General features: G+C 38.7%; 1 protein-coding gene across 3 annotated transcripts in view; it reads right to left on the bottom strand.

Moving 5' to 3' along the window:
* Nucleotides 1–15726, bottom strand: part of FBXL4 (F-box and leucine rich repeat protein 4) — a 67255-nt gene extending 51529 nt beyond the window's left edge. For 2 of the 3 annotated variants that reach the window (XM_079939251.1, XM_079939249.1), the window contains exons 1-2: nt 15617–15726; nt 326–443 (exon numbers count right to left, since the gene is read on the bottom strand). The gene's annotated coding sequence lies outside the window, so the exon portion shown is untranslated. The remainder of the gene's footprint in view (nt 1–325; nt 444–15616) is intronic. The other variant, XM_079939250.1, reaches the window with a different exon arrangement.
* Nucleotides 15727–26796: the final 11070 nt, after the last annotated feature.

Consider the following 26796-nt stretch of genomic DNA (forward strand, 5'->3'; position numbering starts at 1 on the left):
TAAAATTATTTAAAATATATGGGGAACCACTAAAATACTGCTGTAAATCCAAAAGGACCTTAGGCATTTTATAACTTCACATTTAAACAAATGATTCCCTATTGTTAATTATGACTCACTTCCGAACATGCTAAGTACAGATTTCACATTATGGGAATACAGATTTCTGGAGCTGACAGTTAATCCAGACCAACTATATTAACTGCCTTACACGTCACAGATCACCAGACAGTGTTTAATTTATAACCCCTAGCATCATTTGTGAGGGTAGTCCATGGCTGGCTGGCATCTGGTTTGTTGCCAGCTACTCTTAGAAATCACTCACCCCAGATAGAATGGTCACAGGATACACACCAGAAATGCAAAGGTTGGCACTCATCCATGTGGCCTGGCAATGACACTCTGATTTCAGGTACCAATGTTGAAATACGACATTCTTTTACCTGTAAGACAAGAGTTTTAGAAAATATTTTTATTTCTGACTTAGGAAGTCAAATATCCCAACAAGTTTATTATCATAGATAAATAGCTACTTACTAGATACAGAACGTTCAAATTGAACACATCTTTCCGAATTGTGTGGACAATTTTGAATAATTAATATATTTTTAAAATTTTATGACAGAATGTAATAAAAATATTATTAATGAACCCTTTTTATATAGAGGTTGCAAACCCATAGCTTATGGGTCAAACCATGCCAGCAGATATATTAGGACCAAATATATTTGGTGATTTTTAAAATTTGGATGAGTTTGGATGAGTTTAACAATCCAGAAAACCCTGTTGAGAAGAGGCCTGGTGGCCGCTCCTGTTCCCAGCCAGCTCTACTAGTTTACAACACAGGCCTGGCCCCTGTCTGCACTGACTAGTAATCTCTTGTCTACACAAACAGGGAAATCGAGCATACTAATTTTTCTACCTGTAAAGTCTTGAGTTTAATTTCTCCTAAGTAAAAGAAGGAAAATAAAACAACTTTTCTTTAGTAGAGCAAAACGTTAACACTAAGATTATAAAACATTAAACGCCTCTCCAACCCAAAACCTCTAACAGCTTTTTGTTCTTACGTACAAGATAGAATCTAAATCCCTTGGTTTGACATTTCAAGGCTCTCCTCAAGCTAGACCCATTTCTTTTTGTCTAATGCAGTAAACTCTTTCACTTTCTAAACACCCTTCCTATTTTACTTTAACTCTACCTCGACATTCCTTTTCCAGCCACTTTATTCCATAAGTAGGCTTATTATCTGGTACCACCTTTGTATCAGACATATACCCTTGTTCCACAAGGGCCTACATTAGGACCAAGTTTCTTGAAGGAAGGAATCTAGCCAAAGATTTCATTTATCAAAGTACTCAGTACATAGCAGGCACAAAATATGTCACGTGTTGACAGAAAGATGATGAGCAAACAAAAAAATTATACAAATCTAAAATAATTTAAAATTAGATAACAGCATCCTCTTCCTCTCAATCCCAGCCAGATCCACACTGAAACGTCTGACAAAAATATAACCGGCAAAACAGTAAATGAAGAGCTGAGTTAGAAACACGTGAGGAAAACCCACGGTTGTGAGAAACAGAGAGGAAAGTCAAAGGGCGGAGAGCAGGAGCTGAAGCTAGTATGAGTCAGGGAACCAATTATGGGTCTTAGTGGTTGTAATAAGGGGACTTTCTAACACACATGCAGAGAGGTTATTTCAAGCCACGGGTCACATTTGGAAGAAACTTCATAAAGCCAAATTCAGGAAAAATCACCCTATCTGTAAAGCCAGGAACGCGAAAACTTAGCTCACTGGCCAGGAAGCCAAAGTACACTTGACATCAACCTAGGCAGTGGCGGAAAGTCACCGGAGGGAAATCAGAACCCTGTTAGGCGTGTACCACGCAGAGTGTGGGCCTAAATTCACACCGTCTTCATGGCTGAGAATCCCTACACCATCCCTAAGCCAAAAGATCTAAAAAGAAAGAGTGGTCCTGAACTGGTAGGAGCAGATGTGAACCTCTTTGCAGGGATGCTTCCACAACACGAGACTGACTAAACCCTTACTAAAGATGCATCACAGTACAAACTTGCAGACCGCAAAAGAAAATGAACCACAGGGACGGACAGTCAGCAGGCAGACACACTAAATGGAAGAACTTGCACCCTAAAAACAAGAAATAATAGAACACTCTGAACAAGACTTTTCCTGAAAAGACTAACAAAGCATGTATTAAAATAAATAAGGAGTTTCTGCAGCACATGCTCTAATGCTGACATATCATGAGTTGACAAATCAGATTCACCTCAGGACATACAACACCAAGTGCTGAAGTATAGGACAGGTTGTAAATGTGGGGAAAATAATTATCTAGAATATCACCTCTTTATTCAAACATTTCACCTACCACAAGTATAAATATGTCAAATTAAAAAATTTACAAATGCACAAATATCAAATCTTTAACACCAAAACCTGAAATGAAATAGCTCTTTCTTTTACCACATACACTTTATTTCAAAATAGGCCCCCAGGTAAATTAAGAAGTGTAATTTTCTAAAGAAGTTACTTGGCCCATCTCTTTCTTAAAAGAAAATTAATGAAACAAATTTAAACTGCAAAAATGAAATTTATGAAATAAAGAATAGTGTACAAGTATCCAACTCAATTGACAGCTCAGCTAATTTGGAAGACTGTGGAGCTCAGCTAATTTGGAAGATTGTGGATGTTTTATTCCTGGAAATCTTCAAGGGAAGGACAGAAACCCATCTGCCAAGGTGGATGGATGGGTCTGACTGTATAATCTATGGACATCACCTCTCTCTCCACAGTCTATAAATTGCTGCAACTGAGCTCCTTTTACTTTCTTTATAAAACTGCATTTATCAGAAAGTAATAGTTTTATAAAACCAAAGAAACACCTGCAAAATAAGATATCATCATTCATGTGAACATTCACAATCATTCCTGGCAAAAAGGTTGAGACAAATTGTGAAAGACAAATTCTATTTGACCTACCAAGCCATGAACTTCACAACTGTTTCCCAGCTAGCTTTTACCATCATAGATTATGGGATAATATCAAAAACAGCAAGACTATCGTGTGGGCAATATCATTTTTAAGCTGTTGTTAAGTAAAATTCTGCACTGAAGTAACATATGTACAAGTGAGTTATAACTTTATAACATATAAAGAAGTTTACATTTACACATGAAGTTTACATTTTCACATTTACATATGAAGAAGTTCAAACTTCTCAGCGAGAAATGTAAATGGATGCTTGATTTTTTCCAACTATGGATAACAATAATCTTTAGAGTTAATTTTTTGTAAGATAAAGCTAAAATGACAAAAAATTTTAAAAGAAGGAAAAGCAGTGTAAAAAAAAAAAGCACTGGAAATAAAGCACTGGAAAAGCAAATATATTTATTCTTTTTCCAGCCATACTATTTGGAAAAATGTAATGAAGTTAAAACCTGTTTTTGAAAACAAACACGGCATGGAAGTAAAAAAGGGAAATGTGTAAACCCATTGTTAACACCCTTCTTGATTCTAAACTCCTTTCCAGTCAACTAAGATGATACATCGAAGTATTTGGGGGCTTGGGGACGAACATATGGAGAAGAAAGGATAGCTCACTCTACTTTTCCCTGGGAAATGAAGCTGAAAAAGGGAAGAGAGCCGCAGTTTCAGGACTCATGTGGGCAGCAACGACCATGCAGAAGTTTAAATTGTCCATGTACTATCTGGACTTTTGCCAAGGCATTGAGGCAATTTGTGATAACCAGTGAATATCCCAATGGGCACTGAACCAAATGCAAAAGATACAATAACTCCCCTTTAGGAGGAGAATGGAATTCAAAGACAAAATGATTTTTCCCACCTGGTGCAAAGAAACAGATATTAGTCTGGTACACTAAATTTGTCCAAGAGGGTGACTATAAGATATACCTTTTGGGAGGTATATACATTTCTTTTCCAGTTCATTCAAAAAGCTACATTATACAAGGATCATTTTTACAGTGAAATGTCTGTAATATATTAAATGTGCTTTTCAAATAATTTTGACTATAATAAAACATTTGAGCAAAACAAAGCTACATTAATTTTAAGGATTCTCACAATACATAAAAATATTATTTTCCGTTTAACAAAAAGTCTGAAATAGAAATAGGGTGATCTTTATTTTACAAGTTATTTTATCTAATCAATTGTCAACAATGATTACAAAGTAAGAAATTCCCCACAACTCACTGAAATTTTATACTAGCACAATCAAGGAATACAAAACAACAGCCGTTTTAACCTGCATCAGGAGACTTTCATACACCTTGGGAAACAACTTGCTTTGTGCGACATGATATCATTTTAATACAAGTTTATTTTCAACCACATCTTTCATATTATAAAATGCTTAACGAAGTTAAACAATACAATTACAGAGAAACCAATAACAGTGGAAAAGAGAAATTAAGAGGTATAGACAAGGGAGAACATATGTTTACTACTGAGATTTGAAGTGAGATGGGGAGTCGATGAGGCGGAGAGAAGCAGGATGGCAGGAACTGCAGAGAAGATGGCAGAGGAAAGTGGAGGAAGGAAAAGGGCTTTTCAGGAAATCAACGAAAGGAGGCAGTTGGGATGAACTCGAAAGCCTAGGTTCATGGTGTGATGGAATAACCTGGAAAACAAGTTTAAAACTCCAAAGAGGATTCTCAACTTATATTAAAGTCAAAAGATATGGGAAAGATAAAAAGGCCAGGCAAAAAGGCAGAGCTCTACACTGAAGGCAAGTCATAACACAATACTTACTTGTAAAATAACACAATACGTACTTGTAAAATAGCCCACAAAGATGTGTCAATGAAGTGACAGAAAAAAACGAGGGTTTCGGCAGCCTTGCAGGATGTTAACAAAATGTCACAGAAGGCGTAATGTGGTAACAGATCAAGAAAAAATGGCTGAACTTTAAATGCTGTCATTTCTGAATCCTGATGAAACTGATCAAGAGACACTGCTTTAAGGAAAGGACTTTTCTGGTTGAGTCTAGACATCAAGACACGAGGGAATGGAGGAAAATATCAATCAAGAAAAGAATGGAATTACACTTGAACTTGGTGCAGCAGCGGACATAACCAGCCCCCTTCCCTGGCCTGCCTCCTGTAGGCTTCTACGCCACCACATGCTCTCCTATCTCCTCCCACCCCTCTGGTAACTTCTCAGTCTCCTCTCTGGGCCTTCTCCCTCCTCATTCTTCTAAAATATACAGAGGTCCCATTAAAGGAAGGCTGTCTTCTTGATAACATGATACATGAGAACCTCCCACCTACCTTGGACCAGTCTTCTCCCTGTCCCTTCCACTTCCACACACCCCACCCTTCCTGCAGACCCACCAGAACCTCTACCACGGCCTCAGCTGCACTTGTGCTTTCACACCTCAGCATCTTCAAGTCTCCCACTGAGGCTGCGTGGCTCTGGAATTCCCTTGCTCCTCCTCTGCTTGGCACCCTCTTACTCATCTTTAAGGTTCAGACCTTATCCACTACCCGCTTTTTCCTTGCTCTTACATTTCGTGTGCCATTTCTTACATGCTGAGATATTTTTTCTACCTTAATAGACTACGAACCCCTCAAGTTCTAAGAATGTGTCTTAATTAGAACTACATCTTTAGGGCTTAGCACATGCCAATATATACTCAATAAACATTTATTCATCTTTTTTGGAGACTGGCAGAGTAGATGGCAGAAGAGAATTAAATAAGTTTAAAATAGACACAGAAATAAAACCCTTCAATACAAGGCACATGTAGACCAAAAAATGACGTAAAAAAAGTTCCATATCTGGATATAGAGAAAAAGAGGGGGGAAGTGGATAAGGAAAACGGAAACACAATAGGTAAGAATCAAATGTATGACTTTCCTTGAAACACTCCAATAAGGAATAGTATATATATTGAAATTTTACTGTTCAATGAGAATGTGAAACAGTGGTAACTTTTTGTACTAATTCTATTAGTACAAAAGCAGCCTTGAATACGTAAAAAGACCTGACCTTGGCCACAAAGAAACTCTGATTGAAATTAAAGAAAGATTCATGAAAGAGATGATTAGAGAGGTAAAAGAAAGCTATTCTCTCAAATATGGTGATTTTTTTTAACACTCCAAATCTATGTTAAGACCATACGGTGATTATGGAGAACTGGAAAAACTGTGGATGAAAAAGAAGTTCTTAAACAAAAAAGGGATAACCTCAAGCAAAAGAAAAGAGACAGGCCAAGAGAGGCAATAATATAAGAGTAAGGGTAAAAAGACAGGTTCATATTGTTCAGGTATTAGATATGCTATAGGGAGGAGCAAAGTCTTAACAATAGCATCCCTTAATTACTTACAATGTACTATATTGAAAAAATATGACAGTGTCAGGAAGGAGACTATGGGGGGTTGAATATTATAACTTCACGTTTCTCTCTCTTCCTCTAAGTAAATTCTCCTCCAGTTGAAACATTTTTATTATGACTATAGTTTGTAATCAACAAGGCCCCAATATAGAATAAACAGGTTGAGTTCTTAACTGAACCATGTGGACGAACAGAGAGAAGAGAGCCTCCTATCCAGCTTCAAGGCTTTTTGAAAATCCAGGCATATAAAGCAGAAGGAGAAGGCAAGGGAACCAACCAGGAAGAAAAACCTAAAGGCCAGGGAAAAATCTTGAAAACCAAAGAGGTAAACAGTATCCACTTCTCTTCCAGGAATCAAGGTCAGCTTTGAAAATACAAAAAGTATGGAACACAGTGGGCTCTTCAAAATTTCTGCTGAGTTAATGAGCAAATGGCCAGGACTAAGCAGGAAGTGCCTAACCAGTGAAACTAGGAATACACTTGTCAGAAAACAAAGGAGGTTTAGAATCAATTTAAACTAGGAATTGACAATGGTTAGTTCTACAGAATGTTTTATTTCTCCTCTTTCTTTCCTAGACTTTAACAAGCATATCTAAACTTACGAAATATTTCATAAGCAATCTTTAGTAGCACGAAAAAGGAATTAAGGACTCAATGTTAAAAACACACACACACACAACTGTAGGATAAATGAATGGTGATTTTCTGATACAATAGATCTGGAAACCCTCTTCCTACCCAAGATACTATCTCACAAGTGACAAAGAGGGACATATTTCTAATTACACAGGTATGACACTATAAAGTACCTTACTTACAAATGTCACTAATGCTATATTATCTCCATTTTACATGTTTCTTAATTGTTTAATGATGAATAAGAATAAACCATCTGAATGGGAAGAACTATAATAACCCTAAACCTCTAGCTGACACACAATGTATATTTAACTAAAACCTACAGTATTAAAAATTAGGAATATCTGGTGGCAGATAATTTTAATGGACACACTAAAGAGAGAAAAAAATCTCTCTCTAGCTATTAAAACCACAAAGTAAATGTGAATTTATTTTAGCCAAATACTAACTATACATTTGTACATTAAAATAAAGAGCATTTTACCTAATAAAAATATACTGAATTTATTTGGCCTTCCTAACAAAAATCCAAGTACAAGATCACTGCTAGCCATTCAAGCTAAAAGAGCCATTAGTTAAAATGGTGTAATACTGTTAAATTAACTTTGGGGTATAACTTACATTCCAAAACATGTACTCCATTTTAAGTGTACAGTTCAACGAGTTTTGACAAAGACATATACCAGTGCAACCACCACCAGGACCGAGATATAGAATATCTCTATTCTCCCAATCACCCATCCACTCCCTGTGCCAGGAAAAAACTGATCTTCTTGCTGTCACTATAAATCATATTGTCCTTTATTCTAGAGTTAACATATAAGTGAAATATGTATGTATTTTTGTGTCTAATTTATTTTGCTCAGCATAACTGAGATTTTTCCCTGTTGTTACATGTAACAGTTTGTTCCTTTCTTGCTAAATCATATCTATTATACAGACATATTCATTCACCTGCTCATAGACATTTGGGTTGTTTCTAGGACCAAAATGTTTCCAAAATGGCTGTAACATTTTACATTCCCACCAGCAACAAGTGAGAGTTCTAGCTGCTCCACATCTTCATCAACAGTTAATATTGTCAGTCTTTGGACATTCCAGTGGGTGGGTGGCGATACCCTACGGTTTTAGTCTGCATTTCTCAATGGACTAGTAATGATGTGGAGCATCTTTTCATGTTCTTATTTCCCATACGTATCTTCTTCAGTGAAATGTCTATTTTGCCCATTTTCATTGTTTTTTTGTTTTCTTATTATTTATTGAGTTGTAAGAGTTCTTTATACATTCTAGATACAATCTTTATCAGATATATCTTTTGCAAATAGTTTCTCCCAGTCTGTGCTTCCCTTTTTTTTTCTTTTTTTCCTATAAATTTATTTTATTTATTTATTTTTGACTGCATTGGGTCTTTGTTGCTGTGAGCGGGCTTTCTCTAGTTGTGGCGAGCAGGGGCTACTCTTCATTGCGGTGTGCAGACTTCTCATTGTGGTGGCTTCTCTTATTGCGGAGCACGGGCTCTAGGCTCGTGGGCTTCAGTTTGTGGCACACGTGTTCAGTAGTTGTGGCTCATGGGCTTAGCTGCTCCACGGCATGTGGGATCTTGCCAGAGCAGGGCTTGAACCTGTGTCCCCTGCATTGGCAGGCGGATTCTTAACCACTGTGCCACCAGGGAAGCCCTTGCCTTTTCATCTATTTGATAATATCTTTTAAAGAGAAAAGTTTTCAATTTTTAAGGGCAATTTATCATTTGTCTTTTATGACATATTTTTGTGTGTCCTAGCAAATGCTTTACTTAAGAGCAGTTTCAAGTTTCAAGTTTCAAACACTAAGACAGATAGTGTTTAATATCTTAAATCTGGGAACAGTTAAATACAGATCATTCAAATTTTAAGATATCAAACTGGATGCTACAAACACTTCCAGTGGGAATACAAAATGGTACAGCCACTATGGGAAAGTCTGACAGTTTATTATAAAGTTTACATACTCTTACCAAACCATCCAGCAATCCCACTCTTAGGTATTTACCCAAGTGTATTAAAACCTACATTTAAACAAAAACCTGTACACAAATGTTTAAAGCAGATATATTCATCATTATTCCAATCTGGAAATATCCAAGATGTCCTTCAACAGGCAAATGGATAAACAGTGGTACACCTATCCAATGAAATACTACTCAGTAATAGCAAGGAATGAGTCACGGATTCAGGCAATAGGAGAGATGACTCTTAAAATGCATTTTTTGACTGAAAGAAGACACACAAAGGCTACCTAATTGTTTAATTTCATGTACATGATACTCTGGAAAAGGCAAAATTATAGGGAAGGAAAGCAGATCAGTGGTCACCAGGGAGTTAGGGGAGAAGACAGGGTTGCTTCCAATGACTACAAAGGGGCCACGCAAAAGAATTTTTACAGCAATGAAACCTTTCTGTATGCTTCTGTTTTCAGTCTTTGCTGTGGACCAAGACAGTCAAGTTGGAGATTTGGTATCCCAGAATCAGCTTGTTTATGGGCATCCTAGCTTATTAGTCTGTTTTTGACCAGCACACCCTGAAAGATATCTACTAGTTGGCATGTCCTGCCCATTCATTATGCGCAGGGCAAAGCCTGATCTCAGAGCCCCAGCCACTCACCTGGCCTTTGGGGACCACCTGCCCAGAAAAGAGACCTTCATGACTTCTGAGAGATTCCCGACCAGGAACAAATCAGTCACTACAAATCTGAATTTATATATATGAGTAGAATTAGCCATCTTAAAGACATAGAAATAACTTGGGTAATTAGAGCAAGTGGTCTCCAACAAAAGTTAATGCAAAAAATAGAAGAGTTTTAAAATAATAACTAGTATCTTTAGTGTGAATTAATAGGGCATAGGATCCATAAAATAAGTACAAGCGAATTTAGAAAAAAAATTTTTTTAAGTTCGTGGAAATTAAAGTCATGGTGTTCAAAATAAATTGAAAATCTAAATGAAAAAAATAATAAGTAACCTGGAACACAGATGCAAGAAACCTAATATCTATATAAAGTGAATTCAAGAAGAGATTGAAGCTGATGAAAATTCAAAAAAATGCTAGAAGATACTGTAATATTTTAGAAATTCTTAAGGAAAAAGAACTGACTCAAACTCTTATTCACATAGATAAACAAACAACAAACAGAAAACTGTTTCTGGACATGCAAGTATACTTCCCATAACTCTTCTTAAAAACATTACTCAAGAAAGTATTCCAGTCAAAAAACAAATGAACTAAAGTAAATAATTTTTAAAAAGGGAAGACATAATATTCAAGTAACCAGTGACCTTATAGTTAAGTCTAAGTCATTATAGATGCAGTAGTGGTAAAGTTGAAAAGGATGGTTAGGGAAAAAAAAACAGAAGATAAGTGATTTAAAAAGGAAATCAAATCAATTGAATCAAGAATGTGGGGAAGGCAAGGAGTCAAGGTCTCACCTTATTAAATGGAGGTGTGAGGGCAACAGAAAGTCAATTCTACATGGTTTTAGAATTTCCAAACTTGCAGGGGAGAAAAAAAGTAAATATGAATAGGTTAAATTTTCCTATTAAGAAGTAAGCCCTTTAGCAAGCGATCCTTGTAATGGAGTGATTCTGTATTTTGACTATGGTGGTGGTGACAAGACCTACATAAAATGTCAGAGAACACACATACACACACAAATGCCTGTAGTGATAAAACTGATGAAATCTGAGTAAAGTGTGCAGATTGTGTCAATGTCAATTTCCTGCATGTACTATTGTGCTATAGCACAATGTTACCACAGGAAGAAACTGGGTGAAGTATATACACAAGATCTTCCTGTATAATTTCTTTTAAGTGCTTGTGAATCTGTATCTTTTTAAAAAGTTTTCTAACATTGCAAAATAAATAATAAATAAAGACAAATTTTCAAGTTGGGAGGGGGGAAGGTTTTAAGGAAAAATGAAAGTCTAGCTAGATGATGTTTTACATTTAAAGAGAGGCAAGTAAAGCAAAATGATGCAGAATAACTGAAAGAAACATATGGGCAATAAAGATCTATCCAGTATACACAAAACTGACAGAGATGGCAACAGTAATATCAGAAATCATTAAACAGAACAAAAAAATTTATATTTTATAAGATTAAAATCCACTAAGAACAAACATCTTTAAGGATGAATCCAACCAAATTCACAGTCACAGTAAGAGACTAATATATTTTGCTTACTGATTTGTCAGTTTTGAGAAAACAGTAAATAAGGATATAGTACAATGAATGTGTCAAACCAAAAACAGGGAAAGGACGGCTTATCAAAAATGCTTTGGGAAAATGTCCATACATTTAGAAAAGTAAATTTAGAATACAGTTGATCCTTGAACAACGCAGGGGTTAGGTGCATGGGACCTCTGTGCAGTTGAAAATCCATGTATAACTTATAGTTGGCCCTGCATATACACAGTTCCTCCTCATCCTCAGTTTTGCATCTGCAGATTCAACCAACAGTGGACTGTGTAGTACTGAGCATTTACTATTGAAAAAAATCCACGTCATACCAGCAAATGCCATTCAAACCCACGTTATTCACTGGTCAACTATATTATCAAAGCAACCTTTTTTTTTTGCGGTACGCGGGCCTCTCACTGTTGTGGCCTCTCCCTTTGCGGAGCACAGGCTCCGGATGCACAGGCTCAGCGGCCATGGCTCACGGGCCCAGCCGCTCCGCAGCATGTGGGATCTTCCCCGACCGGGGCACGAACCCGTGTCCCCTGCATCGGCAGGTGGACTCTCAACCACTGAGCCACCAGGGAAGCACCAAAGCAACCATGTTTTAAAAATCTAAATATATAATACAAAATATCCAATAAAAGAATATGTACAAAGAGTATTTTAAAAACCTTGGAACGGAAACTCAGGAGGCCATAAAGGAAGAGAACACAGAACTGACAACATACATATTAAAGATTTCTACATGGCAAAAGATCCCAGAAACAGCATTTAAAGAATAAACTATGAAAAAATACTAGAAATGGTGTACCAGGTCATTGATAGCATGGCATGTAAAGAGCTATTACAAATCAGTAAGAAAAAGAGGAACACTTCAACAGAAAACTAAGCAAAGAATATGAACAGGTAAGTAACAAAACATTTACAGATATTCGACTTCATCAATAAGCTGACAAATGCAAAATTGAAACAGTAAAAATATACTTTTCATCCATAAAATTACTAAAATGTAAAAAATGGTATCATTTTAGCAGTGATTTTTTTTTCAGGAAAATTCTTCACGTCTCTCACATTTCTGCATATCCTATAAGCAGAGTCACTGATAATCTGTTCCAAACTATCCTTTCAAGGGTATTTATACAGCAAACGTTGTTGGCAGATAAAGAGAGGTCTCCCTCTGGAGTAGAGGGAAGGTTTTTTTTTTTTTTTTTTTTTTACTATCCAGCATAATAAAGATAATGTCTCTCTCTAGGGCAAAGGTTAGGCAGGTTTACTTGCAGCCTATTATGAATGGGTCAGGTTCCCTAAGCTCAGGGTTCCTCTCTTGTAATGCAATCTACTGCATGTGCTAGAATCATCTGACCCTCATCACATCACCCTGTGGAAATTAGGGTTCAAGGAAATGGCACAAGACAATGATGATCCTCTGGCTACTGTAATTACTGTGCTTTGTCTCTGACCCAGGATCTCATGTCTTCTACCAGCAACCATGAAACTATGAGCTTGCAAGTAGGGTAAAACTCAGCCTTGACAATTCCTGGCAATGATACAGCAACAGCGGGCAGCATTCTCAGAAATTGTATAAATTTACTCTTATGGCAACCTTTTGAAGAGAAATATGGAACAATCTATCATAATTTCAAAACGTATACAGCCTTTGACCCAGCAATTCCACGTCTAAACATTCACACTAAGGAACTAAGTAAATGTGCAAATATGTGCACATAAAAGTAATCCCTGAGGCTTTGTTTCTACCAGAAATAAATTTGGAATAGCCTAAATATCACCAGAGGATTGGTTAAATAAATTTTGGGTTATTCCTACAATGAAATACCAAAATACTTTAAAAAGATAATGTTATATGCACTGACACAGAAAGATTTTCATCAATTATTACCAACTGGCAGTTACTGAAAATTATACGTAGTATACTGCCAGTTATTAAACACACATAGGCTTATACACATGTATTTTTAATGTCTGGAAGGAAAGAGAACAAGTGATTAAACAGTGATGATCTCTGGGGAATGGGGTTACCAGATAGGTGGGCACACCACACTTCTACTTTCCCCTTTGGCTATTTCTGTATTACTTGACTTTTTTTTAAAGAACGTATACATTTATTTTATGATCTAATAATATTTGTAAGTATCTATTATAGCAACACTTGAAAATCATTACATTTAAGATGTTCAACTGGGATAGTAAAATACAAATGGGCATGGTGCAGTCCCAGGGATCACTTCTATAGGCATTTATCCCTTAGAGCTACTGAAACCAGGTACAGAACATCCTGAGTCACAGCTGATGAGGAGAGACACACTCCACTTACTAGTACACAATGCAAAGTCAAAAGACATGCAGATTTTGAATCAAGCTGCTTTTCTAGGTACATCTATAAGGAGCAACTCTAACATGGCAAGTTGTGAGTTAGCAAGAGAAGGGATTTATTTAATGATTCAACTGACCATGAGAAAGGCAAGCTAAAAAATAATTTCAACAAGAGGCAAGAAACTTTAAGGAGGGGGTGGAGTAGGGAGGAAGGGATAAAAAAGGAAATCAACTTACCCTCACTAAATGTGTCCATTCCAAAAATATTTAGGCACTGTTTGAATCACTAGACACTAAAACACATTATAAAGCTAAAGTAATAAGACCAGTATGGTATCAGTACAGGAAGCCAGAGATTGCTAAACATTAATTCAGAAAAAGTTCCAAGAATATACAAGAATTAGGGCCTCAGATAAATACAGTACTTGCCATCAGTAGGGAAAAACAGAATTCAACAAATGATGATGGGGACAATGACTAACAACTACGAGAGAGGAAATAAAGGGCCTTAATTCCATCCTTATACTAAAATATAATTGAGGTAGGTTAAAGATTTCAATATGAAGAATAAGACCATTAAAAGTACTAGAAGAAAAGAGAGGAGGACACTTATATACAATTCACGTGGCAAAAGGTCTTTCTTCAGAGGATACCAGAGTTAGATCTATGAAGTTAAAACCGATTATGTTGATCACAGCAAAATTTAAGAGGATGAGGCAATGAGACTAACCCAGTAAAGAAAGAAAGGGCGGTTTTTGTTAACTGGCCATATTTAGAAGTAAAAGATAACAGCAACATTTTACGATGTCACTGTACAGAGGACTATTATTGCATTACTGGATCACGGCGCTAGTAAAAAGGAATTAACCATCTTACATTGAGCTGATGACCTCTCTGATTTTCAAGTCCATAACAGAAGGGAAGAGTATGAAAATGCAGGACTCAGAGAAGCCAAAATTTGGGACAGTAGTAAAAAGAAAAAAGAGAGAAAGAAAAGAAAAGATATGGTACTCAGAAAGGAAGTGTGGAAAGAAGGATCCAATTCAATGAACGAGTAGAGCACCTACTACGGGGCGATGCATACTGTCACTAGAAAAATAAGTACATGTCCCTTTCCCCCAAGAACTTAGTATCTAATAAAGGGCTAGAGAAGCATTGATGTCTCAGGAAAATCTCCCTCTACTCAACCAACAGGTACAATATGTAATATAGGACAACAGAAGCAATGAAGTGAGATTTAAGTGGAAAAAACTGTACTTATATTCTGAACTTAAGAATACCAAGAAGCAGTAAAGGCAGCTTGTGTCCTCTAACAGATAAAAGCAAGCAAGATCCCACACCTGCCGTGAGTCCTCCGGGGCATAAAGCCAGACACAGCATCCTTGCCAACGCAACTACCTGACCACAGGTTTATAGCATCTTGACTTTCTAGTTATTTGTATATTTTAATTAGTGACTGCAAGCGAGGCTCTGTGGCAACGAGCATTTGGGAAACCATCAAGGAAATCCAAAACCACTCCCATTGCAAACATGCTGACAAGGAGGCCAAGTGGATGTTCATCATCACACTGTATTCTAAGGATATCCCTAAAACACAGAAACTGGGCTGCTGCCGGGTATCTCGTGGCAGTCCTGAATTAAGACATGGGCCTGGTTAGGTAAAAACCATCGGGTGCCAAAAAGAAATCAAGGAAGCACGCGCAGGAGGCAGCAAGTACACAGGCGGGCAGGTGGCCGACTCAGGGCTGCAGGGTCAGCACTACCCGCCAACCCCGCGGTGTAAACAACCCTGCGCCGCGCGCACTGGGCGACGCCTCACGCCCGGCAGACAGTCGAGCAGAGAAGCAGCGCCCGAGGCAAGTAAGCTGTTTGCAGGGTCACCAGCAAGCCCCGCAAGCGCAGGCGGGCGGCGGGGCCGGTAAGGCCGGGAAGGGGACCTCTGCCGGACGCCCGGGCTCCCCGAAGCGCGGCTCCGCCCGGGCCCGGCCCAGCCCCAGCGCCGAAAGAGGAAGACGGAGACCCGCAGGAGGGAGAAGTAATGGAAGGGCCGTACCCTGCAGGGTCCGGTAGTGGCGTGCGCCGTAGGCTCCACCAGCGGCCAGCCGGCGCAGGGAGGCCGGGGCGCGGGGGCAACTCCCAGGCTCCGCTCAGCGGCGCGCCCGGCCGAATACGACCCGGAAGGAAGAGGCGCAGGCTTCGCGGAGGGGCGTGGCCAGGGACGGGGCGGGGCCACGGCGGCGTCTGGACCGGCCCTCCTAGGCCGAGGGGAGGAGCTTCCTACCGCTTTCCTTGCCGGAGTCGTACCCTACAAATTGCCTGTTAACTCCCCAGAAGGCAGCGGTTGCAAATGTACTGCGTAAATAATCTCTTCTTCTCATCAGCCTGCTAGGACTTCTCCAGTCTAGAATTGTTGGGTTAGGGGATGCACAGGGATTACTGATGTTAAGGTTCTCAGAGGAAAAGTGGAACAAAAGTTATAGGCGCTCCTAAAGGCATAATTCACCAAGTTTGCAAACCTCTTCTGTCCCAGATACAAGTCCTTCCTGCAGGCTCATCTCCCTCCCAACATTCCGAAGGCCGTGATCATTACCTCTGTCGAAGAAGATGCTCTCACGGTCTCCCTTAATCATTTTAATGTGTTTTGAATAGATACAATATTACCCTTTTTTTAGTTTGCATATTTATCTTGCATATTGCAAGGTTTCCATTAGGATGGAAAACGTTTAATAATGAAGAAAGGTTGACCTACACATTACTTGCTATCTAATTGCTCCTAAAGAGGCAAAATAATAAGGATATTTATTTATAAATTATATACATGAACTGAGCTAATACATGATGTGCAGTATAAATTGTATATAAAAATGGAAAATTTTTAACAGAATTGAAGCTTAATCCCCATTCCACCCTCAACTCTCCTTGAGTGTGGCCAGCACTTGGTGACTTGCTTGCAAAGAATATGGAAAGGAGGGGAAAGTAGCTTCATTGTGGAGAAAGCTGGGAAACACTTCCTTAGCCAGATGGAAGTTAACACGGTTAGTGATAAGCCAAGTTGATAGCATGTGCCTTGATATGGTGAGAAGAAAACGGTACTTCATCTCTGTGATAGTCTTCCTCAAAACAAAAAAAAAGAAAAACTGAGAAATTGTCACAGACCGGAGCCCTCTCCCTTAGGAGACAGGACCACTAAATGTAACATGGTATTTCGAATGGGATCCTGGAACATGAAAAGAACATTAGTGGGAAATCTAGTTCTACTAGAATAAAGAATGGAATTTAGTAGTGATGTGCCAGTGCTGGTTTCTTAGTTGTAACAAACGTATTATTATAACATAAAGTATTAACAATAAAAGGAAAATGGATGAGTGATGTAAGGGAACTCTCTGTATCATCTTTGCGACTTTTCTGTAAATTTCTATTTATTCTAAAATAAAGAGTGGATTACAAATAATAAATTAATTGTAAGTAAATGAAACTGACTGTTTATGGTTGCCAGCTAGACTTAATTGAGCTGATGTCCATAGAGCACTCAGACTCAGTCTTACTAAAACAGTTTCTCATTTCTCATATAATTTCTAAATAAACTTTTCATTGAAGTAAAAAATGTCTTTAGAAAAAGACAAAATACAATGCAGAGTTTGATGAAAAGTGAACATACACATGTATTCATCACTCAGGTAAAAAAAAATAATTACTAGTACTCAGAAGCCTCTCTTTGCTCTTCTAAATCTCTACCCTTTACTCCTCTTCAAAGGTAACGATTATCCTGGGCTTCCCTGGTGGCGCAGTGGTTGAGAGTCCGCCTGCCGATGTAGAGGACGCGGGTTCGTTCCCCGGTCCGGAGAGATCCCACATGCCGCGGAGCGGCTGGGCCCGTGAGCCATTGCCGCGGAGCCTGTGCTCCGCAACGGGAGAGGCCACAGCGGTGAGAGGCCCGCGTACCGCAAAAAAAAAAAAAAAAAAAAAAAAAAAAATAAGTAACCATTATCCTGACTTCGAATACCAGAGATTCATTTTGCTAACTTTTGCCTTTATGTAGATGGATTCATACATTATGTGTACACTCTTTTGAATCTGGTTTCTTTCTCTCAAAATTCGGTTTGTGAGAGTTATTCATATTATTGAGTGTAGTGGTAGTTTCTCGAGTTTCTGTGGTACAAACATACCAAAAGTTATTTATCTATTCTACTCCTGATGGACTTTTAGTTTTGATTATTACAAGTGATGCTGCTATGAACATTCTTACTCATATTTGTCAGTGCACATCCTTTGCATGCCCTTCCATACATTTCCTATTGTGTGCGTGTGTGTGTGTGTGTGTGTGTGTGTGTGTGTGTGTGTGTAAGAGATGTAGTAGTTGGTGCTGTTGTTTTTAAAGGCACTTGAAGTGCTGCTTGGAACGTATATAAGGTTCTGTTTAAGGAAAGGAAAAGACCACGGCAAAGTTCCGTTTCTGTGAGTAGATGGAATTTCGATCATCGTTGTTCAATCTATCCTCCCTCCATCCTTCTCATCTCAAGGGTCATGCCATTGCCGTGCTTTGTTTGCTGGGCAGAAGAGCTAAGTGAGGCCAAGGAAAAGGGTGATACTTATCAGTTCATGATGGCACTGATTTAATGGGTGAACTAATGCCTTGTTATTAAATGGAATGTTGTTTAGAGCTGAATAGCATCCCACGCCGTAACAGCGCTATTACAAATAAAGAAAGTCCCAACAAAGCTTAATTGTGCATAAAGTCACCAGCTCAGCAAGTTGCTTATGATCCATTCTATGTTAGCTTCAAAAGTTACAATGTTCTGCTCAGAAGGGGAGGCGGGCAAAGAAGCAGCAGGTTCAAAACTCTTCTTTGTCTCTAACTCTTGAAACACTCACCGTCATACCCTCTGCTATTTTCAAGTGATTTTTCTTCATCTTTTTATTTACTTATTTTACTTTTTGGCTGCATTGGGTCTTAGCTGCTGCGCGCAGGCTTTCTCTAGTTGTGGCGAGCAGGAGCTACTTTTTGTTGTGGTGCACGGGCTTCTCATTGCGGTGGCTTCTCTTGTTGTGGAGCTCAGGCTCTAGGCGCGCGGGCTTCAGTAGTTGTAGCACACGTGCTCAGTAGTTGTGACTCGCGGGGTCTAGAGCGCAGGCTCAGTAGTTGTGGCGCACGGGCTTAGTTGCTCCGCGGCATGTGGGATCTTCCCGGACCAGGGCTCAAACCCATGTCCCCTGCATTGGCAGGTGGATTCTTAACCACTGCGCCACCAGGGAAGTTCCTTTTCTTCATCTTAAAAAGAAATTTCTACCAGTTATAAACTTTCAGTGCAATGAGTAAGCATGGCAATAAGATACTACACCAGAGAGGCAGAGATGTCATTCAATACGCTGCCAAGAGGACCCAAAATGTCTTCATAGTGAGCTCCCTTAGGTGTTCTGCCATTGGTTCCCAAATAAGTTCTTCTGTCAAGACCTCTTAGAAAATGCAACTCCATACATTTCCTACATAACTCAGCCAAAATAATTTACCCCTCTGTGAAATCTTAAGTTAACTAGTTTGTTGGAAAATGGCATTCAGTCAGTAATATTAGTCCAAGGTGTTTAATTTGCAGGTGGCCAAAGAGCATGAATAATAGTGAAAGTGGTCTATCTGTGTACTTTTTTAAACCTCTTACAGTCTAGAAAAGAGTTTCACTTTAATATTAATCTATCACAAAATTAGTCTAGAAATCGTCACAGCCGTTAAGAAGAAAATAAGAATTTTAAGCCAGAAGTAAGCCCAAAAGTTATGTAGTCCAAACCTTCTTTTTTTTTAAATTTATTTATTATTATTATTTTTTTTTTTTGCGGTACGCGGGCCTCTCACTGTTGTGGCTTCTCCCGTTGCGGAGCACAGGCTCCGGATGCGCAGGCCCAGCGGCCATGGCTCACGGGCCCAGCCGCTCCGCGGCATGTGGGATCTTCCCGGACAGGAGCACGAACCCACGTCCTCTGCATTGGCAGGCAGACCCTCAACCACTGTGCCACCAGGGAAGCCCCAAACCCCTTTTTTTACAGATGAGGAAACTGGGGCTCAGAGAGGTTAGGTGACTTCCCCAAATCAAAGTGTCAGAACTGTCCATGAAACTTAGTTCTCTGACTTTAAATCCAGAGGCTTTGGGGTTCTTGTTTTTTGTTTGTTAATGATACCACATTTTCATGTTATTATTTAACAAAAACTAAACTAATCATGCTTCTATATTACCATAACCTTGAAAGAGCTGAATACAATAGAAAGAAAATTGAACTTGGGAGTAGGAAGACCTGTCTATCTAGCTCTGCTATGTAAGTAACTCTGTGATCTTGGATAAGTTACAACTTCTCTGAGCTTGTTCTCAGGTCTATGAAATGTGCCTAACTCACAGGCACTGGAGAGATTTAAAAGAAATCATATATTTGAAAGTAATCTGTGAGCTATAAAGTACTATGCAGTGTATGAATATTATTAATATTTATTACAAGGTGTTGAAGATCAGAAATTGAGTCTTTCCAGTACAAAATGTCAGAACAGAACCTTCAAGTTCATTTTAGTCTAATCCTTCCCATTGTCACCAGAGGTGAGAAAAGCCCAGAAAATGTGAGTAATTTACCCAAAGACTTATGGTAAGTTGCTGGCAAAGCCAAGACTTGAATATAGGTCTCTTAACTTACAACTTCTAATATCTTTGAAGAGTGACTACTAATTACAAACCAGTAAGATGGTTTAAAATAACCAGATAAAACTTTAGACAATCTACACAGGCCTCAAAGGGATATCTTGAAATATTTTTTTAAATATTTTAAAAATATATTTTTAAAATAACTTATCTAACTCACACTGTGCATGCTTTTTGAGTTGTATTGTTCTTTCTTCTGTAGCTTGAATCATTTACTTAAAATTTTAGCATTGATAAATGATTCTCACTGGTCAAGAATAACATAGGAGAAATACCACCTGGAGACAGTGGACAGAATAGATCTCTTCCTGAAGTAACTTCACACCTGTGGTTCTATGACGGCTAGAGCACACAGCTGTGAAAATGAAGCTTGTGGTCAGGACCTCCACTAAACCCATTTGAGGCTACAATCCCTCTCCTTCCTACTTTTCCTTTTTGAAGTGGAGATGCTTTTAAAAGAGCTCCTGTGTGTCTGCATTAGGCAGATCCCTATGGTCTATTCACAGAAGAAAAGCAAAGATTCTCTGTCCATACAGGTAAAGCAAAAATGATATGTGACTGAGAGTTTCAGTAGTAATGTTCCATGTAATTCAAAGTCTTTAATCCCTTACAACTATTTTGTCCTCAGTGGAAGATTTGAGGGGACTGGATTATCCAGATAAACACTCAGTATTCGTTCATTTATTTGTGCTCTGGCACAAGTGTGAATAGCCTGTCCCCACTGTAATATAATCTATGCAATTATTTAAAAGAAAATTATGAAAATATGATTTTCTAGGTTACGTATATCCATTGGAACATAAAGAAGTGTATCCTCTTTTTGTTATTGAGCCATAACTATTTTCCCCATCAAGTTAATATAAATAATATCACAGGGACTTCCCTGGTGGCACAGTGGTTAAGAATCTGCCTGCCAATGCAGGGGACACGGGTCCAAGCCCTGGTCCGGGAATATCCCACATGCTGCAGAGCAACTAAGCCCGTGCACCACAACTACTGAGCCTGCACTCTAGAGCCTGCGAGCCAAAACTACTGAAGCCTGCGCACTACAACTACTGAAGCCTGTGCACCTAGAGCCTGTGCTCCGCAACAAGAGAAGCCACCACAATGAGAAGCCCGCACACCGCAACAAAGACCCAATGCAGCCAAAAATAAATAAATAAAATAAATTTATTTATAAAAATAATATCACCTATATAGTAAATACAAATGAACCAAGAATAATTTATTATGCATAATTTAAAATGAAATCTTTACACTAATTGGTGAACCTTTATTTTAAAGCTTCCCCCAAACCCAGTACCCATTGACGACCTATTTCCTTCATCCAGCATTATCTCTTCTGGATAGCGTGTGAGCAGACAAAGATCATCTGGCAAGAAGCACCCTAAAAGTGTATCTGTAAGTATCATCCTTTGTGGTACTATAACTGTTTGGGATTTCTTGGTTAGAATCCTCAGTGCCTTATTGGGAAAAATTCCTCTATGTCAAAGAAACATAGAAAATAAATTTAAAAGTAGCTTTCTTTTTTTCTCTCTCTTTCTTCTGGTTATAAATTGGTAGAAGTTTTCCAAGTTTTGAGGAGAAATTGACTTTCCCCTTTAATGGGTTCCTCAAAACGTTACCAAGGATAAAGTTCCTATTATACACTATCCTTCTGCTATTTTTTTTCTTGCTTATCATTTCAGCCTTTAATGGTGACAGATCTGATTGCTTTAGAGTAGGGGGTCTTTCCTCCAAATCAAATGACTCACAAAGCAAGTCACTAAAAGAAGAGGGTGAGAATCCAGGATGGGTTGCTGGCAGCATTCCCCCTTCCGCTCGCTTCTTGGTCTCCTGCCCCCTGAGAACGCCTGCGGCTGCCAGGACCACATAAATGTCTCGGAGACGGGCCAGACGAGATTTAACAATGGTCAGCTTGGATCAATCAGTTATGGAACCGAGCACTTTATTTACTATTTCCTAAGTAGATTGCTATTCATATAATGTTGGACTATTTTATAGGATGAGAGGTCCTGAGCTAATTTCATATTTGTATGTCCTATTTCCCTAATAATGAATATTTTTCCATAGCCTTTAGTGCAGCTAGGAAGCAAGCTTAATGCAATCACTGAAAAGTACCTCTTTAGGGAAACAACACAAGTATTTGAAATTCAGAAGAGTGGGTTTTTGAGCTACTTTCTGTGAAGGTCATATTCTGAAGATGGGAGGGGCCGTTTTTGGTAAGGACAATATCACTATTTATTCTCCCATTAATAAGAATTTATGTTCATTTAGACAGAGTTGGACCTTACATACAAATTGTGTTTGGTGGTTTATTCTATTCCAGTTCTGTCTGTGCTTCTGACTGCAAGTAGGAATCTAAGTAGGCATTCTTTCACAAGGAATGCCTGACAAATACCATTTGTTGTAAAAATAGTAAAAGTCATATACGCCAGTACTTTAATGTGAATCTGGGTCTCCTGGGAATCACGTTAAAATACAGATTCTGATTTTGGGTGGAGCTTGAGTTCTGAACTTATAACAATTCCCAGGCTATGTGGATGCTACTAAGCCTTGAACTACACTTTGAATAGAAAGCTTTAGGCCATTTCACTTGCGAATATTGTATCTGACCTATGAAGATTTAGTTAGCATGACCAAACACCAATATTACAGAGCAATATCTCGACTTTAACTGGAGTCTTGAATAAGGTAGTAAGTGGATAGAATCTTGTTAGATATGTGTACCGCTCCTTTAGATGGTTTTACATTTCCTTGGGAATAGGGGGAGGTAATCTAGATTCTATTTTCATTTTACTGAAAAGGCCAATTCAAGAGAAAAATCTATGAGGCGATAGCCCAAGTGGGTATCCCTTTAGTCTCAGAAGACTGTAGCTGGCCCATCTTTCAAGGTAATTGAGGAAGCCAGCAGCCAGTATTAGCAGAGTTTTGGAGACCGAATTCTGGCATGTGCCAAGACTACATGAGCTGGATGAGTTTAGCTTTCTATGTGTCAAAGTTCTCAACCAGTAATGCCAATCTCTAGCTGCTATTCTGCTCTGGCCTGCTTTTGTTTTCACCAAGTGCAAGTGCAGCACAGAAACGGGGGCATAAGAAAAATATCAGATTTGTTATTCACAGCAACAGCTCCAAGCCCAGACAGCTGCAAAGTAAATCTGAACAAGGTCTTGCTGTGACTTTGTGACCAAAGACTTAATGCTCTCATACCATTAGTGGGCTCTAGCACTTTATCAAACCTGTGATATTCACTAGCTACCAGTAATTGTTGATTAATGAGCAAAGTTTTCTCTGCCTTGTTTTCTTCAGGATTCTAATATACCTTCATCTTGTGGAAATGTGTTGAATCAGTCAGTTGACATTCTCTGTGAGCTTTTTTTTTTTTTTTTTTTTTTTTTGCGGTACGCGGGCCTCTCACTGTTGTGGCCTCCCCCGTAGCGGAGCCCAGGCTCCGGACTCGCAGGCTCAGCTGCCACGGCACACGGACGCAGCCGCTCCGCGGCATATGGGATCTTCCCGGACCGGGGCACAAACCTGTGTCCCCTGCATCGACAGGCGGACTCAACCACTGTGCCACCAGGGAAGCCCTCTGTGAGCTTTTTTTAGATATTGCTGTATCTAAACAGAGGACATCTTGCTCTTTTACCTGTTCCGCTTGAGATGACCTTGTAGTGCTGTATCCGCATTAAGTTATACCTTTAAGAAAACAATCACACTTTCATGCATTCAGAGAGAGCAATTAACAGACTAGAGCATTTGGGAAAAAGTTTTTTTGTTCTGTAATTTTCAAAGGCTCTTTACTTAAGCAGGATACGAAAATGATATAACTAGAAGGATTTCTAAAGAGCATCTAGTCCAGGGTGACAAATGAGTTTCACTTCCAGTGCCGCAGGACAGAGGAACGAGGACAGATGTACCTTTTATTTTCCAATCCAGATCTAGTATCAACCTTAACTTCTAATCTGAGTTTTTCTTTTCTTTCCTTCTCTCTTTTTTTTTTTTAAACTATTTAACACAAGTACCAACCAGGCTGCAAAATTACATCTGAGGAAGGACTGGGGACATACCAAGAGCCTAGGACAACTCTGCCAATTTCACCTCCCTTTCAGATTTCCTCTACCCCTTATTCCATGATTGACCAGCATTTGGGGCTCCCCAGTACCACATACATGGCAAGCTTCATCCTCTAGCATTTTTAAAGGGGTCCATATTATGACTGGGTGCTTTGTGCCTGATTCCATGGTCACAAAGAATCACGTTACAGCACCCTTGAACCATACTATAGAATGTTTATGACCAAGCCACAGCTCAAAATAGTTGGGTACATAGATGTGTCTCTGGTTTCCATTTACATCCTTTTCCAGAATCAAGGCTTCAAAACTGCTGGCAGGTGCCTCCTTTGCTTTCCACACTTCCTCTCTCATTGCATATAGCACTGGGAGGGAGGCACAGGTGGGTGACAGTACCATTCGACACCTTATAATATGTTGGAAGCATCCAAGTATAGAAATATATTTTGTCTTGTTTATTTCTGGATTCAGGAGAGTGTTAATTGCAGCCAAGATGTCTAAGCTGATTTAGATGTCTCTCTGTCAGTGTGACCTTGGCTAAGTTACTTCACCTTTTTGATATTTTGTCAAGTGCGGATAGTGGCACTTGCTCTTAAATATGGTTAATCAAGATATGCAAAAGAACTTTGCTCTCTCCACAGGAAAGTTTCTCGTCTACATAAACACAAGGAATTATTAAGATACTGATATTTTCAGGCTGAGTTAAATGTGATTGAATTTGGCACCATTAAATGTGCATGTTCAGTGATTTCGTTATTGGTGGGCTGATTCTTGGTATGTTAATGAAGACCTATCTATAGTTTTCTTGATTAACTCATGGCTCAGGAATTGTTACTTCAAGCACCAAACAAGATTCAGTTTTTTGAGGCATTGCATCCAATATCTCAATTATTCATCTTAAGAATTAGTGTAAAATTAGCACAGATCCTGTTCATATGGAAATAGATGGGTATGTTAATTGAAATGCTGTAGCTGGAAAAAGTTTTGCATAAAGAAAGGATTGATATTAATATCTTTGAATGGAAGATGTATATCATATTGTTAATAAGGAACAATTCATTCATGTGTACTTTTTCTAAACAATTATTTTATGTAGTTTATCTCACTTCCAAAGTAGAAGCTATTCAGTCTAGCAAATATTTTGAAATAGAAATATGCTAATAACACTTTTTAACTTAAAGTAAAAGCTATGTTAAAACATTAACATTGGGCTTCTTTGGTGATGCAGTGGTTAAGAATCCACCGGCCAATGCAGGGAACACAAGTTCGATCCCTGAGTCATGCACCATGACTACTGAGCCTGCGCTCTAGAGCCCGCGAGCCACAACTACTGAAGCTCGCGCGCCTAGACCCCGTGCTCTGCAACAAGAGAAGCCACCGCAGTGAGAAGTCCACTCACCACAACGAAGAGTAGCCCCCGCTTACCGCAACTAGAGAAAGCCGGCGTGCAGCAATGAAGACCCAACGCAGCCAAAAATAAATTAATTAATATTTTTAAAAATTAACATTTTTTTCTTGCTCCTTCTTGTCATATTTTTTATCACTTTTCATGTTCAAATTTTCACATTCAGCTGCTGTAAGGGTTTATTAATTCTTAATCAGAACCAAATAATTAGGGTACACTTCTACCAACTATCCCGATTAAACACTAGGTGTGTATGATAACTTGCCATCACTAAAATTCCTTGGTTCTCCCAAGTAAGTCCCTTGAAGCCTTTTCTGAAATTAAATACAAAGTTAAGCCCAAATAGTGGGAACAATAATTTATAGAATTGTGAAGTAAATGAGACACTAATTTACATTGCATGTAAATATATATATACATTTTATACTTACGTATATATCTATATACACACGTACACATACACACCAGACTCAAAGACTCTAATCAGATTTAAATTTCTGAAGCTTATAATCATATATAATAAATACATATCATATAAACCTTATTATACTATTATAACCTTAGTATAATATTTCACCATTCCTTGTCATTCAGAAATTTAACTCAGAAATTTAACTCAACAAATTTGTGTTGTGGATCTCTTATGTGAAAGGTATTCTGCTAAGCGCAGAGGACATAAACACTAACAAAGACCTCACTACCTAGCCAAAGACATAATCCATATGTACAGATACGTTAATCACAAGAAGAGGATTTAAAAGCATTATAAACAAAATTCTGAAGGAGCATAAAGTTGGATAAGATGCCACCAAGCATGGCTACTTAAAGGAGTTGGCGTGTTGAACTGAGCTAAAAAAGATAGGTAAAATTCCGGGGATCTCCAGGCAAAGGCAAGGACATGAAGAAGAGCCTGCAGGGGGAAAAGAGGCAGGAAGAGTTTTTGGGGACTAGTGATAGGAGAGAGCTGCCAAGAGTAGCGAAATATCGCCAACCCTTTTTTTATCCACAGCATACTGTGATCATTTTGCCCCCTTTTGATCAATGTTGTGAAAATATTGTTATTGAACACAGATTGGTATGTGAA

This window comes from Stenella coeruleoalba (assembly GCF_951394435.1).
Source record: "Stenella coeruleoalba genome assembly, chromosome: 12".
Lineage (NCBI taxonomy): Eukaryota > Metazoa > Chordata > Mammalia > Artiodactyla > Delphinidae > Stenella > Stenella coeruleoalba.